Source organism: Papio anubis, chromosome 7 (assembly GCF_008728515.1).
Source record: "Papio anubis isolate 15944 chromosome 7, Panubis1.0, whole genome shotgun sequence".
In the NCBI taxonomy this organism is placed as follows: domain Eukaryota; kingdom Metazoa; phylum Chordata; class Mammalia; order Primates; family Cercopithecidae; genus Papio; species Papio anubis.
Window position 1 is genome coordinate 160,139,225 of NC_044982.1, and position 16,842 is coordinate 160,156,066.

At 37.0% G+C, this 16,842-nt stretch overlaps 2 protein-coding genes across 30 annotated transcripts in view; one reads left to right on the forward strand and one right to left on the reverse strand.

The window, feature by feature from the left end:
• Positions 1-16,842, reverse strand: part of LOC116275889 — a 168,573-nt gene that overhangs the window by 41,698 nt on the left and 110,033 nt on the right. Inside the window, exon 8 of one of the 7 annotated variants that reach the window (XR_004185283.1) lies at positions 5,069-5,270. The exons of the other annotated variants lie outside the window; for them this stretch is intronic. The gene's annotated coding sequence lies outside the window, so the exon portion shown is untranslated. The remainder of the gene's footprint in view (positions 1-5,068; positions 5,271-16,842) is intronic. 7 annotated transcript variants of the gene reach the window in all.
• UBE3A (ubiquitin protein ligase E3A) overlaps positions 1-16,842 on the forward strand; it is a 99,524-nt gene that overhangs the window by 39,229 nt on the left and 43,453 nt on the right. The window lies entirely within an intron of this gene.

Below are 16,842 nucleotides of genomic sequence, written 5' to 3' on the forward strand. Positions count from 1 at the left end.
TCGGGGAGGCTAAGGCAGAAGGATTACTTGAAACCAGGAGTTTGAGAGCAGCCTGGGCAACATAGTGAGACCCTGTCTCTAAAAAAAAAAAAATTTTAAAGCCAGGCATGGTGCTGTGTATCTGTAGTCCTAGCTACCTGAGAGGCTGAAGGAGGAGGATTGCTTGAGCTCAGGAGCTCAAGGTTACAGTGAACTGTGATTGCATCACTGCGCTGCAGCCTGGATGACAGAGTAAGACCCTGTCTTTTAAAAACAAAACAAAAGAAACAGACACATCGACCCATAGAACAGAATGGAGAGCACAGAAATAAATTCGCGTACTGTCAGTTGATTTTGGACAAGGTGCAAAGAACACAGCAGGGAAAGGGAAGTCTGTTCAATAGGTGATGTTGGGAAAACGGAATATCTACATGCAGGAGAATGAAATCAGACCTATATGTCACATCATATACCAAATTCAAGTTAAAATGGATTAAGGTCTTAAAAGTAAGACCTGTTACTGTAGAACTACCAGAATATAGGAGAAATGTACATGACATAGGTGTGGACAGTGATTTCTTTGGATATGACCCGAAAGCACAGGCAACAAAAATAAAAGATGAATGAGATCACATCAAACTAAAAAGCTTCTGCATGGCAAAAAGAAAAAATCTACGGAATGAAAAAACAACTCATAGAATGGAAGATAGTATCTGCAAACCATATATCTGTTAAGGGATTAATATGCAAAATATATAGGGAACTCAGACATCTCAATAGTAAGCACCTCAGTTAAGAAATGGACAAAGGACTTGAATAGACATTTCTCAAAATAAGACATTCAAATGGCCATTAGAATGGCTGTTAAAAGTATGATGAGGATTTGGAGACGAGATATCTTGCACATGGTAGGAATGTAAATTAGTACAGCATTTATGGAAAGTAGCATGAAGTTTGCTTAGAAATTAAAAAATAGAACTACCATATGATTCAGCAGTCACACTTGGATATATTTATGTATCAAAGAATGAAATCAGTGTGCTGAAGAGATCTGTACTCCCGTGTTCCTTTCAGTATTGTTTGCAATACCCATGATACAGCATCAGCCTAAGCGTTCATGGATAAAGAAAATGTGGTATATATACACAGTGGAATACACTTCAGCCATAAAAAGGAGGAAATGCTGTCATCTGTGACAGCAGGGATGAACCTGGAGGGCATTGTGTAAAGTAAGCCAGCCACACAAAGGCAGGCAAATACTACATCTCTCTTAAATGTGGAATCTTAACTCAGAGATGTAAAATGGTGGTTACCAGGGGCAGGGGGTGGATGGACTGGGTTGCAGAGATGTTGGTCAGAGGACACAAAATTTCAATTAAGAGGAATTTGTTCAAGGTATCTGTTGTACAACATGGAAACTAGTTAGTAACAGTGTATTCTTGGAAATCACTAAGAGTAAATTTTAAATGTTCTACCGTAAAATGTAAGTATGTGAGGTATTGCATGTATTAATTAGCTTGATCTAGCCATTCCACAATGTATACATATTTTGGAATATCATGTGTATACAATAAGTACATATCTTTTTTTTTTTGTTTGTTTTTGTTTTTGAAATGGAGTCTTGCTTTGTCGCCCAGGCTGGAGTGTAGTAGCATGCATGATCTTGGCTCACTGCATTCTCTGCCTCCTGGGTTCAAATGATTCTGCTGCCTCAGCCTCCCAAATATGTATCATTTTTATTTGTCACCAAACCTAGTGTCTTGATAGGTGAAAGGAGATATGAGTATGAGTGAAACTGTTATAAAGATAGCTGAGATGATCATTATCAGAGGTTTTAATATGTCTAACAAAGACAAGGGAGTGATTTGCTGAAATGAGGAGGTGAAGATATCTCAAGTTTAGAAAGGCAGATATTTTGGGGGCCTAGAGTATTGGGATAGAACCATGTACAGGGACATTGAAGTCACTTTGCTGATGATGTAACTGGGGGCAAAGTGGAGGCTTAAATATGTGGGTTTAGTTGACCAGAACAGAGAGAAAGAGAAGGCATTCAGTTAAATGACGTGAGTTTCAAATTACAAGTTTTTTGTTGTTGTTTGCTTTTAATACAGGGAATTTTGTTGTTTATTTTTAATACAGAGTATTAGAAGAATAATGGTGGACTTGGGTTTTAGGAGTCACATAAAAGGGTTGCATGATAGGCCGTGCCTTCAGGGAAGAGCCAGGCTTTCGTGAAAGCTAAGAAGTTGAGGGGCCATTATGTAAAGTAGTTGAAGATAGGGGACAGCCTGTGGGTCTTCAGAAAGACTCTGGGTTTCTAGAGATCTTTCTGGAAGAGGTTAGGAGGATGAGTCAAGTTTAGAATGGAAGAGGATAGATGAAGCTTGCATTTGGTAGTAAAAACCAAGGATGAATGTGTGAGGCATGATTATTTGTCACAAGTTTCCAGGTGACACTCTGGCATTCAGTCCTTGTCGAATTAAGCAGGCTTTCTTACTGTTTTACTTGGCTGTGTTAAAGTAGAGTAACAGGAAATTAGACCTCCCATAATGTCTCAGTAGAGCTGTTTAAGTTTCTAGCCATAATTGGTATGAGAATATAGCTCTAAACCTTCAAGGCTGCTACCATTTCTCACATTCCTGTATCTAGAGACTATAGCCAGGCAGCACTTTCAGTGAGGTGAGTAGGTCTGGGTTTGTTCAGTTACTTTTGTACCAACCTAATACCTTAATAGTATTTGTCCTAATTTACAGAATAGGTAATGAAGGATTCTTGGTTTTACCTGAGAACTAACTGTCCATTAATGGCAACATCCCACATTTATTGAAGCATGATTTTTTTGTGTGTAATTTGACATGCATTTGATATTTTAATTTAACTAAGGAATGCCTTGAATGCATCTTAAATAATAATTTTTATACACTTAACACTCTTGTTTGTTTTTAGGAATTCTTAATGTTGCCAATTTCCTAGAATGTAGAAGAGCATAATAAAAAAACATCAGTACTCCTAAGCAAACATTTTTAACAACTGGACACCATTTTGTAGTTAAGCCTACAAACAGAACTAATGCAATAACCCAGATCTTTTCATTTATTTGTATGTTTATTTTACCTGGATTTACTTTAGTTTTTTGTTTTGTTTGCTTGTTGTTTGAGACAGTGTCTTGCTTTGTCATTTGAATTCCTGGGCTCAAGTGATCCTCGTGCCTCAGCCTCCTGAGTAGCTGGGACTACAGGCACATGCCACCATGCCAGGCTAAAACATTAATTTTTTTTTTTCTGTAGAGACAGGGTCTCACTATGTTGCCCAGGCTGGTCTTGAAGTCTTGGCCCCAAAGTAATCCTCCTGCCTTGGCCTCACAAAGTGCTGGGATTACAGATGTGAGCCACCGTGCCTGGCCATGGATTTTGTTTAAATTTATAAAAACCATGTTGTGGGATCTCTTTGTATGTATTAATTTAGACCCCTTAATTTTCTTAATGATTTCATATCAGTTTCTCAGTAACTTCAGATTTTTTTTTTTGGAGTTTGCCCGTATTGGCCAGGCTGGTCTCAAACTCCTGACCTCGTGATCTGCCTGCCTCGGCCTTCCAGAGCGCTGGGATTACAGGCGTGAGCCACCGCACCCTACCAGATTGGATTTTTTATGTTTGGTATTTACTCTTTACCTCTAACACTAAGGCTATGTTTTCAGGTGTATAACTATAAATGGAGCAGGGGTAAATACAGCAAGTGATTTATGGTTCAGTACAGCAAGTTAGTTTTAATAAATGTTCAGTTTACTGTAAATGTCAGAAATGCCCCAGGACCCAGTCCTGGGGACGTTTTTATTCTTTCTCTCTAGGTTAGAGCTTTTAATCTACGCTTTGACAACTCTCCTATTTCCATCACCAACTCTTGCCCTCTGAACTGTAGACTCATTTATCCAACAGTTAAGTCTCATTCTCCAACTTAACATGTCCTAAGTGGAGCTCCTGATTTTCATCCTCCCAAACCTACGTCTCTCATAATCTTTTGCCGTCTCAGTCAGTAACAACTTTTTTTCCCTCCTGTGCAACCAAAAGCCTTGGAAGCATCTTTTAATTTCTCTATGTCACATACTCAAATTATTGGTAAATCTTGTTGGCTACACCTTCAAAATACCCACGCTTCATGTTTTTTTTTAACCATTATACTTCTGTTTACCCTGTTTACAGGCATCATCTTTTGGCAAAAGAAAGAAATTGTTTCCCAGGAGTCTTACACTTTACAGTGTATTCTCTAGTAGCAGCCAGAATGATATTTTTAAAATCTGAGTTAAACCGTGTTATTTATTATGCTCAGAACTTTTCAGAGGCTTCCCATCTTAAAAGTGAAATCTGGAGATTTACATGGCCCTGTATGAACTGGCTTCCTTTCACTTCTGTGATCTCTCTACCTCACTTGCTCATCTCTGTCTACAGTGACTGTATCCTTGTCATCTTAAGTCTCATAACTATTGTCAGTGACCCTGCGACCGTTCTCTGTGGTAATCCAGGTGGCTTCCTTGCTCACTTGATTCAGAAAGAGCTCTCTGCTCAAATGATGCTTTTCCTGACCAGCTGCATCAAAGAATGATCAGGTTCAATCTTCTGGATTCCCCTTACCTTGCTGCATTTTTCTTCGTGGGATTTAATGTCATTTGACGTCTTGCATATTGATTTCTTTGTTGTTTTGCTTCACCACTAGAATGGAAGCCTAATGACAGTGCCTGGCATACAGAAGGTAGTCAGTAACTATTTCCTACATGAAAGAATGAAGCTAGTAAATTTATGCAAAATGTTTGTTTCTGCCCTTTTAATTCTCTTGCAGAAATGTAGGAAGAATTTTTTAGGATCAGTTTATGTATATATATAAACTAATAAGTATGTACCCAGCCCGTAGGATGTGGCTAATAACACCTATCATCTTTTTGAGCATTTAACATGTAGCAAGTCACTGTGCTGCATAATTCACATGATTATCTCAAATTTGATAGGAGAGTTGAGCCTTTTAATCAGAGTAGATGATGGAAATAGAGCTTGGATGCTTTTATTGCCTATATGACTTCTAACTTCGGTGTACTTACACATCTATGAGAATTTTGGGACAAGTAACTTCTTGAAATATTTTCCGAAGTAAATCTCTTCAATCAAATAAGTGGTTCTTGTATTTTCAGAATCCTCTTCTATAGGTTCTGATATCATATTCTTGGTCTCCAGATTGAGAAGGTCCTTTTGTATGCTTCTGATATGCTGAAGAAACCAGGAGGTATTCTGACATGTATTTCCCTTCAAGGTCAAATAATTAGAGGAAGGTAGGTTTAATTGACAGTGTTATCTAGACAGTATCAGAAGAGAAATTGAAAAATCTCTATTGAGGATCTGTAATTTGCTAGGTTCAGAGGATACAACAGTAAATAAGTTATTGGGTCATATGCCTCAGCCTCCCATTTAATTGATAGTCAGTTATAACAACATATAATAGTGAGAATAGGTACTGGTTGCTATGAGACTACAGAGGAAGAATACCTAATCATCTTAAAAGTGATATATAAGCTGAAACCTTGAGGATGATTGGAAATAACTAAGAATCATGTGTTCTGGGCAGGAAGAATAACACCTGTAATCAGAGAAGACAGCAGAGCAAGTCCACTGAGTAGTAAGAAGTTCTGTATTGCCGTAATGTAGAGTTAGCTGATGGGAGGTGTGGAAAATGCATTTGGATGTAGAAAGCCAGGACCGTATTAAGGCCCTTTGCTTTCTTCTGACAGACACAGGAGCCCATGAAAGGCATCGGGTGTGGGAGTGACACGAGTCACAGTCTGCCCTGCTTTTCTGCCACATGAAGCATCATATAAACCTGTATCTTCTGTTTCAAATGTAAGGGAACATACTTGAATGGATGAACTGCTTCTGACTGAATCTTCTCAAAGTAGAATGAGCAAAACATGGCTATATTATGAGATTATCTAAGGAGAGATTTTTGTAATCATGTGAATTTTGAATTAATTTATGTCTTAATTATTCCCAAGAGATTTTTGGACACATTAATGAGAATAGTTTAATACATAGAACTTCTTGTCAGCTACAAATGAGGATCAAAGCCAAAAGAGATTAATGAAAATAAAAGGGATGCTATTTCCCCAAATTAGCAGAACTTTTTGATTCACCAGTTCTTTGTTTTTAACTACTGTCTGCCTCTTAACATAATTGAATATTCAGTGACATAATATAAATAAATTACTACATGCTGATGAACTTTTGTTTTTATTAACATCTCAGCTTGTAGCATATATTGTTGCCCATACCAGAAACCTTACCCATTATCTCTAGCTTTTCCAGCTTATTTACCTCTTACAAATTACTTATTTTAAATACTTCCTGGGTCAATTTCATCTTTTTTTTTCTTGCTACTACTACATTCTTTGTCCGGACTATTACAGTAGTCATTACCTAACTGGATTGTTTGCCTCCAGTTTTGCCCACTTTGGTTTCAGTTATTGGAAAGGCAAATTTTATCAGCCACTTAGCTGCTTAAAACCCTTCAGTGACTCCTTGTGTTTTAGTTCTTCTCTAATGGTTTATGAATATAGTGGGTTACGAATCTTCCGGAAGACTGCATGTGCACTCCTGAAGTGTGCATGTGTTTTTATGAGGAGAAGGTCTTTAGCTTTTATTAGATTACTCCTCTTTTGGCTAAAAAAAAGAATTACTTATCATGGCTAGTGAGGTCTTCCATGATCTAGCTTCTCCCTGCCTCTCCATTTTCATATTTTTGAAACTTTTCTTGAACTTTAGGCTCTTGAAGTGCTTGGAATTGTCTTATAATACCATGTTCTCATGTCCCTGTGCTTTTACTCATTTTCCTCTATCTGAAACATTCTTCCCACCCTTAGTGTCATCAGCTCCTAGTCATCTTTTGTGATTCACCTCTGCTAAGTTGCCTCTTTTTATTGCTGTTCCTCTGTAGTCATCTCTGTCATACTGAAATCACGTGGCTTTCTCTTTCTTTAAACATTATAATTCCTGGAAGAGCCCATTTTATGTAGCCTGACAAGCAGAATTTATACTGAAGTAGACATTTGGAAGTCATTTAGTTATTGCTCAATCCTTGAAAGAAGATGAAACTGTCCAAAGGGAAATTTAAAAGAGAAAGTATCTAATAGCTGATCCCTGGAGAATACAAATGTCTCTAGATTTGGAAGCAAAGTCTGAAAAACAGCCAGAGAGAAGGGAGGAAACCAAGAAATAGTGTCCTAGACCCAAAAGTCAATAATTTCCAAAAGGTCTATATTTCTTAGGAAGGCCAAGTAAAATAAGTAGTGAAAATTGATGACCTGTCTAGAGCAGATTCTTCATTTCCAGTTACAGAAGCTAGGTTATAGGTACAGTAAGCTCTGGACGTGTTCTTCTCCCACACAGAATGTTATTCGTGTTCTCCACTGCTGCTTTGAACTATTCCTGTTACTCTCTCAGCATAAAAATCCCTGCTCCTTTGAAGCTTATGCCTTCTGGTTGTGTCATCCTCTATCTGCCTTTAGTGAGCTCTCAGTTTCTTCTCGGTTTTTGAAGACTGATACCTGAACTTACTCTTCTTCACTCTTGCCCAAATCTGCTGCCATCTTTATTTATCTGCTTAACCCCTCACTCCCTAGCAACTCAAATTCCCATCTGTTTTATCTACAGTAATGTTCACCTCTGCATCACTGCTGCTTCCCATGTCTACAGGCATGCCAACTCAAACTGTTTTACTCCAAAACCTTTAGTGAAAACCCCTTATCTCAGGTTGCAGTCTTTGAATGCTTTCCTACTATCTTAAACTTGTTTTCTTTCTTTGCGCCTTTTCTTCCTTCTCTTTGAGACTTGTCCTACGGCTGGCTCCTCTACTGTCTTCCAGCTACAGTTCCCTCTTGTTCCTGACATGTACTGCTCAGACCCAGGAGATGGATAAGTAGTATTATTTCACATGTCATTTTTTCTCTGGGGAGCAGTAGTCATGAAATAATTGATTAGGATAAAACAGGTTTTTATCAGTTTATATAAGAGGTAAAGAAAAAAATGGGGTAGATTTTTTAAAATTGTCAAAAACAACAAACTGGATGATATTAATGATTTGAAGTGTATAGTACAATTGTGGTTAACTGTGTGCACATTGTTGTGCAGCAGATCTCTAGAACTTTTTCATCGTGTAAAACAGAAACTACATTCATTGAACAACTCTTCTTTTCCCCCTTCTTCCTATTCCTTGGCAAATACCATTCTACTTTTTGCCTCTAAAATATGACTATTTTAGTTACTTCATATAAGTGGAATCGTTAAGTATTTGTCTTTTGTTGACTGTACTATTTCACATAGCATAATGTCCTCAAGGTTCATTTGTGTTGTAGCATATTACAGGATTTCTTTCTTTTTTTTTTTTTTTAAGGCTGAATAACATTTTGTTATATATGTATACCACATTTTCTTTAACCATTTGTTGATGGATGTTTAGGTTTCTTCCACTTTTGAATATTGTAATGTTGAAATAAACATGGGTGTACAAATATTTTTTTGAGAACCTGTTTTTAACACATTTGGGAGTATACCCAGGTGTTGGATTACTGGATCATATGTATTCTATTTAAAAAAAAAAAAATTTTTTTTTTTTTATTTATTTTTTTTACAGGAGTTCTAGGTTCACAGAATTGAGAGGAAGGTACAGAAATTTTCCCTGTACCTCCTTCCACACATGTATAGATTCTCTCATAGTCAATGTCCATCTCCCATCAGAGTGGTACATGTCTTTCCAATGAACCTATATTGATATATCATAATTACCCAAAGTCCGTAGTTTATATTAGGGATCGTTCTTAGTGCTGTACGTTCTGTGGCATTGAACAAAGTATAATGACATGTATCCACCATTATAGTATCATACAGAATGTTTTCACTGCCCCAAAATCCTCTGTGTTCTGCCTGTTTATCTTTCGTTCCCTCCCACTCCTTGGCAGTCACCAATCCTTTTACTGTGTCTGTAGCTTTACCTTTTCCAGCATATTATATACTTGTAATCATGCAGTATATAGCCTTTTCATCATGACTATTTTTACTTACTAATATGGATTAAAGTTTCTTCCATGTCTTCATAGGTTGTTAGTACCTCTCTTTTTCCATTTTCTGGACATATCACAGTTTGTGAATGAATATTTACCTAATGAAGGACATTGTTGTGGTTGCTTCCACATTTTGCTAATTATGAATAAAACTGCTGTAAATATCGGTGTGCATGTTTTTGTATGGACTTAGGTTTTCAGTGACTTTGTGTAAATACCAGGGAGTGCATTTGCTGGATCTTATGGCAAAAATGTTTAGTTTTGTAGGAAATGTCCAAACTGTCTTCTAATGTGACTCTATCCTTTTACATTTTTCACCAGCAATGAGCGAGTGTTTCTGTTGCTCTACATCTTCACCAGTATTTGGTGTTATCACTGTTCTGAATTTTGGCCATTCTGATAGGTGTGTATCTTATAACTTTGATTTATGTTTCTCTGGCATCGTATGATGTGTGAGGCATCTTTTCATATGCTGAATTGACATCTGCATATCTTTGGTGAGGTGTCTGTTAAGGTGGTTGTCCCATTTTCTAATTGGGTTGTTTGTTTTCTTGTGGAATTTTAATAGGTCCTTACACTATATCTGTCTCTCTGTCTGTCTGTCTATCTATTGAGACAGACCCTTGCTCTGTCACCCAGGCTGCAGTGTAGTGGCGCAGTCTTGGCTCACTGCAACCTCTGCCACCTGGGTTCAAGTGATTCTCCTGCCTCAGCCTCCCAAATAGCTGGGATTATAGACGTGTACCACCACACCTGGCTAATTTTTGTATTTTTAGTAGAGATGGGTTTTCACTATGTTAGCCAGGCTATTCTCGACCTCCTGACCTCAGGTGATCCACCCACCTTGGCCTCCCAAAGTGCTGTGATGTAAGCCACCACGCCCAACTTCCTTACACATTTTAGTTAATAGTTCTTTATCAGATGTGTCTTTTGCAGATATTTCCTCCCTGTCTGTGGCTTGTCTTTTCATACTCTTGACATTGTCTTTTGCAAAAGACACAACAATTTTTAAGAAACAAGTAGACAATTTTGATGAAGTCTGGCTTATCAGTTCTTTTTTTCATGGTTGGTACCTTTGTTGCCATATCTAAAAAGTCATCACCAAACCCAAGATCTAGATTTTCTCCTATGTTATCCTCTAGGAGTTTTATAGTTTTGAGTTTTACCTTTAATTCTCTGGCTTATTTTTGAGTTTATTTTTGTGAAGGGTGTAAGACCTGTGTCTAGACTCTTTTTTTTTTTTTTTTTTTTGCTTGTGGATGTGCAGTTACTACCACTGTTTATTGAAAAAGACTATTTTTTTTCTTCGTTGTATTGCCTTTGCCTCTTTGTCAAATACTGCCATTGCTCCTTTGACTATGTGGGTCCATTTCTGGGCTCTCTATTCTATTTCATTGATCTGTTTTGTCAGTTCTTTTGTCAGTATCACACCATCTTGACAACTGGAGCTTTACAGTAAATCTTGAAGTCAGTAGTGTCCATCTGACTTTTTCTGTCAATATTGAGTTGGCTCTTCTGGGTCATGGAATAGCTCTTCCTTATTTAGTTCTTTGATTTCTTTCATCAGAGTTCTAAAAAATTTTTCCTTGTATTGTTAGATCTGTACTTAAGTATTTCATTTTGGGACACACTAATGTAAAATGGTATTGTGTTTTTAGTTTCAAATTCAACTTATTTGTTGCTGCTTTACCGGAAAGCTATTAACTTTTTTATATGAGCCTTGCATCCTGCAGCTTTGCTGTGATCACTTATTAGTTCCAGGAGGTTTTGGTTGTTTTTCTTTTTGTCAAATTCCTGTATCTGTTCTACACATACAGTCATTTCATCTACAAACAAAGGCATTTTTGTTGTCGTTGTTCCCAGTTAGTATCCCCTTTATTTCCTTTTCTTGTCTTACTGTATTAGCTGGGACTTCCAGTATGAAGTGGTGAGGTGGGGATATTCCTGTCTTGTTCCTGATCTTAGTGAGAAAGTTTCTAGTTTCTCATCATTAAAGATGATGTTAGCTGTATGTTTTTTGTAAACATTCTTTATCAAGTTGAAGGTGTTCCCTCTATTCCTAGTTTACTAGTCTCTATCATGAGTGGGTGTTAAATTTTGTCATATATTTCTCTCCATCTATTGGTATGGTCATGTGATTTTTTTTTCTTTAATCTGTTGATATGGTGAATTGCATTAATTGATTTTCCAATATTGAACCAGTCTTGCATACCTGGGATAAATCCTACTTTGTGCTGGTGGAGAAATATGTTGTTTTTAGTTTGCTAATACTTTGTTTACGATTTTTGCATCTTTGTTCATGACAAATATTGGTCTGTAGTTTTCTGATAATGTCTGTCTGGTTTGGGTATTAGAGTAATGCTGACCGACTTCACACAATGAGATAGGAGCATCCCCTTTGCTTCTGTCTTCTGAAAGAGATTGTAAAGAATTGGTGTGGTTTCTTCCTTAAATGTTTAGTAGAATTCATCAGAGAATCCATCTGGGTCTGACGCCTTCTCTTTTAGAACATTATTAATTACATATTTAATTTCTATAATATATGCTTTTTAATCAAGATTGTTTCTTCTTAGAGTTCTAATAGATTGTGTCTTTTAAGGAATTGATTCATTTCGTCTAGGTTACCAAATTTGTGGCCATAAAGTTGTTCATAATATCCCTTGATTATCCTTTTAATGCCCATGAGATCTGTAATGATGTGTACTCTTTTCATTCTGATATTAGTTATTTTGTCCTTTGTCTCTTTTTCTTAGTTAGCCTGACTAGAGGCTTATTGATTTTGTTGATCTTTTCAGAGAACCAGTTTTTGATTTCTTTGATTTTTCTCTTGTTTTCAACTTCATTGATTTCTGCTCTAATTTTTATTACTTCTGTTTGGATTTAATTTGCTTCTTCTAGTTTCATAAGGTGGTAGCTCAGATAATTGATTTTTAGATCATTCTTTTCTTTCTTTCTTTTTTGTTTTTTTGTTTCTTTTTTTGTTTTGTTTTGTTTGTTTGTTTGTTTTTTTGAGACGGAGTCTCGCTTTGTTGCCCAGGCTTAAGTGCAGTGGCACAATCTCGGCTCACTGCAAGCTCTGCCTCCCGGGTTCACACCATTCTCCTGCCTCAGCCTCCCGAGTAGATGGGACTACAGGCACCCGCCACCGCGCCCGGCTGATTTTTTTTTTTGTATTTTTAGTAGAGACGGGGTTTCAGTGTGTTAGCCAGGATGGTCTTGAACTCCAGACCTCGTGATCCACCCACCTCAGCCCCCCAGAGTGATGGGATTACAGGCGTGAGCCACCACGCCTGGCCTAGATCATTCTTTTGTAATAAATGCATCAGTATTGTATGTTTCTTTCTAAGTACTGCTTTCACTGTATCTGTATCCCACAAATTTGGATAAGTTGTGTTTTCATGATATTTTCACTTTATAATGGCATTAGCGGGACACAACCCAATAAGTAAATTTAGGAGCGTCTGTATGCGTAAGCACAATTGTTGACATTATTTTGAACAAATTCTTATTTGTTAGATAATTAAGTATAAGAAAAATAAAAGGTTTTATTTTACTTTCAGTGTTTCCTTCTTTTGATGCTCTGTATATGTAGATTTCAGTTTAACTTTTGAGTAATAATCTCAAAAGGTAGAGTGCTAGGTTTATGAATTTTTTCTCTCAACACTGTAAATATTTCACCCCACTCTTTTTCTTGTAGGAAGTCACATGTATTTTTTCTTTTTTTTCTTTTTTTCCTCTACGGGTAAAGTGATTTTTTTCCCTCTGGCTTACTTCAGATTTTTTTCTTATCCTTGAATTTCTGTAGTTAACAACGTTTTATGCCCAGATGTAGTTTTTTGGCATGTATTTTCAAGCTCAGAGATTCTTCATCCATGCCCAGCCTACTAATAAGCCCATCAAAGGCATTCTTCATTTCTCTTACAGTGTTCTGTTTTTTGTTTTTGTTTTTGTATTATCTCTAGCATTTCCTTTTGGTTCATTCTTAGGATTTTCATCTCTCCTTTTTCTTTTTTAACATGTTGTTTAGTCAATTCGTTAGGGCCCTTAGCATATTAATCATGGTTGTTTTAGATTCCCAGTTTGATAATTCCAAATCCCTGCTGAATTTGGTCCTGATGCTTGTTTTTTACCTTTTATTATGCCCTGTAATTTTTTTATTGATAGCTTGGACACGATGTACTAGGTAAAAGGAACTGTTGTAAATGAACCTTTAGTAATGTGGTTGTAAGGTGTAGGAAGAGGAGAAGAGTTCTGTAGTCTTATGATTAGGTCAGTCTTTTAGTGAGCTTATGCCTCTGGACTGTGAACTTCACAAGTGTTTCTCAGTCCCACACCACCCCCCCGCCCATTCCCTTAGATAGAACAAGATAGCTATAATGGCGTGGAGTTGGGTTATTTCTCTTCCCCCACATCATTTTGGCTTTGCTGCAACATCAGCAGGTCAGGCTCTGGTTAGTTTCTCCTGAGGACAAACCTTGTTAAGACCAGAATACTGTGGTGTACTTGAAAATCGTTTCTCTTTGCCTCCCCTGCTGAGGGTTGAGAATTTTTCTCCTATATTTACTGTGAGAAGCTGGTCAATTGCCTGGATGTAAAACTTAGAAAATTGTAGGGGTCCCCCTATAATTGGGTAACTATGGAGTTTTTAGCTTTCGGAGTTGTCCACACTGAGCCTTCATCAATTTGTCCATTACACTTCAGGATTTCCTACCCTGTGGAGGTTTCTGCTTGTGTTTTTCATCTCAGATAAATGGTGATGCTATGTGTTCACCTGTCCTTCGCTCTCACTTACAGGCAGTTATTTGCCCTGTGACCTCACTTATCCTATCTCAGATTTGATTGTTTTTCAGTTTGTCATTTTTTACCTGTTAGAATGGAGTGGTGACTTCCAAGCTCTTTATATGTGGAACTGGAGGTAGTTCTATTTTAAATTTTTTGAGGGACCTTCATGTTGTTTTCATAGTGCCTGACACCATTTTACGTTTTCACCAGTGGTGCGTAAGGGTTCCAGTTTCTCCATATCTTCACCAACACTTATTTTCTGTTTTTTTGATGGTGGTCATCCTAATGGTTTCAGATGGTATGTCATTACAGTTTAGATTCACATTTCCCTACTGATCAGTGATGTTGAGCATCTTTTCATGGGCTTATTGGCCATTTGTATACATTCTTTGGAAAAATGACTATTCAAGTCTTTTGTCCACTTTTTAACTAGATTTTTTGTTGTTGAATTGTAGGAGTTACTTGTATATTCTGAATATTAACCAAATAACAGACACATGGTATGGAAATATTTTCTCCTGTTTTGTAGGTTGCCATTTTACTCTGTTTACTGTTTGCTTTGCAGAAATTTTTGAGTTTATGTATCCCCGGTTTGTCTATTTTTGCTTTGGTTGCTTGTGCTTTTGGTGATCTATTCAAGAAATCATTGCCAAGTCCAATGTCATGAAGCTTTTTCTCTATGTTTTCTTGTAGTAGTTTTATAGTTTGATGTTTTAAGTTTAGGTCTGTAATCCATCTTGAGCTTATTTTTGTATATGGTGTAAGATAAGGCTCCAACTTCATTCTTTTGCATGTTAGATTCCAGATTTCCCAACACAGTTTGTTGAAGAACCTCTTTTCCCTATTTCTGTGTTCTCTCTTCTGCTCAGTTGGTCTGTATATCTGTCTTTATGCCAGCACCATAGTGTTTTGATTACTATAGCTTTGCAATATCTTTAGAAATCAGGGAATGGGAGGCCTCTAGCTTTGTTTTTTGTCCAGATTGTTACGGCTATTCAGGGTCCTTCAAGATTCCGTAATAATTTTAAGATTTTTTTTTTTCTGTTTCTGTAGAAAATGCCATTGGGATTTTGATAGGGATTGCTTTGAATCTGCAGATTGCTTTCAGTAGTATTGCCATCTTAACAATACTAAATCTTCCAATTCATAAACTTGGATGTCTTTCCATTTATTTATATTATCTTCAATTTCTTTCAGCATTGTTGTATAATTTTTTTTGTGGGGGGGGGGGGGGGGAGAAGGGACAGAGTCTTACTCTGTCACCAGGCTGGAGTGGAGTGGCACAATCTCGGCTCACTGCAACCTCTGTCTCCCGGATTCAAGTGATACTCCTGCCTCAGCCTCCCAAGTTGCTGGGATTATAGATAGGCGTGTGCCACCAAACCCGGCTAATTTATTTTGTATTTTTAGTAGAGACAGGATTTCACCATGTTGGCCAGGATGGTCTCAATCTCTTGACCTCGTGATCCCCCCACCTTGGCCTCCCAAACTGCTGGGATTACAGGCGTGAGCCACTGTGCCTGGCCTATGTTGTATAATTTTCAATGTATGTGTCTTTCATTTCCTTGTTGAAAATATTCCCTAAGTATTTTACTCTTTGATTTCATTTTAAATGGATTTTAAAAATTAATTTCCTTTTTGGATTCTTCATTTTTAGTATTTAGAAATGCAACTCTTAATGTTGGTTTTTATATCCTGTAACTTTATTATTATATCCTGTAACTTTATTTTTATATCCTGTATCCTTTATTCTAACAGTTTTTTTTCTTTTTGGTGGGCTAGAGTTTTCAACGTATAAGATCATGTCATTTGCTAACAGAAGTAATTTTACTTCTTACTTTTCTCATTTAATACCTTTTATTTCTTTTTCTTACCCAATTGCTGACTCTGGCAGGACTTCTGATAGTATGTTGAATAGAAGTGGTGAATGTGTGCATTCTTGTTCCGTTTGTGATCTTAGAGGGAAAACTTTCGGTTTTTCATCATTGAATAACATTAGCTGTGGTCTTTCTATATATGGCCTTCATTATTTTGAAGTAATTTCCATATCTTTCTAGCAAATTGAGTGTTTTTGCTTTTATTTTTGAGACAGAATCTTGCTCTTGTCACCCAGGCTGGAGTGCAATGATGCAATCTCAGCTCACTGCCAGCTCTGCCTCCCGGGTTCAAGTGATTCTCCTGCCTCAGTCTCCCGAGTAGCTGAGATTACAGGTGCCCACCACCGTGCGTAGCTAGCTTTTGTATTTTTAGTAGGGATGGGGTTTCACTGTGTGGCCAGGCTGGTCTCACACTCCTGACCTCAGGTGATCCGCCCACCTTGCCCTCCTAAAGTGCTGGGATTACAGGCATGAGCCACCATATCTGACCTTTTTTTAAATCACAAAAGGATGTTCTTTTTAATGCATTGTTTAATTCTGTTTCTTGGTATTTTGTTGATTTTTTTTGCATCAGTATTTATTAGGGATTCTTTTTTCTTGTAGTAAATTTGTCTGATTTTGATATCTAAGTAATGCTTACTTAGCATTACTATGATTATCAAAGTCATAATGATTTTGAAAGTGTTCTGTCCTCTTTAGTTTTTTCAAAGAGTAATGTTTGGTAGAGTTTTCAGTGAAGCCCTGGTATTGTTGGACAGTTACTGATTCAATCTCTGATAGTTATAGGTACATTCAGAAGTTGTATGTATTTGTGACTCAGTCTTGGTGGGTTTGATGTGTCTATCCATTCTCAGAGGTTATCAAATTTGTTGGGGCATAGTTGTTCATATTAGTCTTTTATGGTCCTGTTTATTTCTGTGGCAGCAGTTGTTGTATTTCCTTTCTAATTTCCAATTTTTGCTATTTGTGTCTATTCTCTTCATTTCTTAGTCTAAGAATTTGCCAATTTTGTTGATCTTTTCAATGAAACAGCTACTCCTAATTTTGTTGATTTTTTTTTTCTATTGCAAAAATTTTCTATTTTTCTCTATTTTGTTTATTTTAACTGTA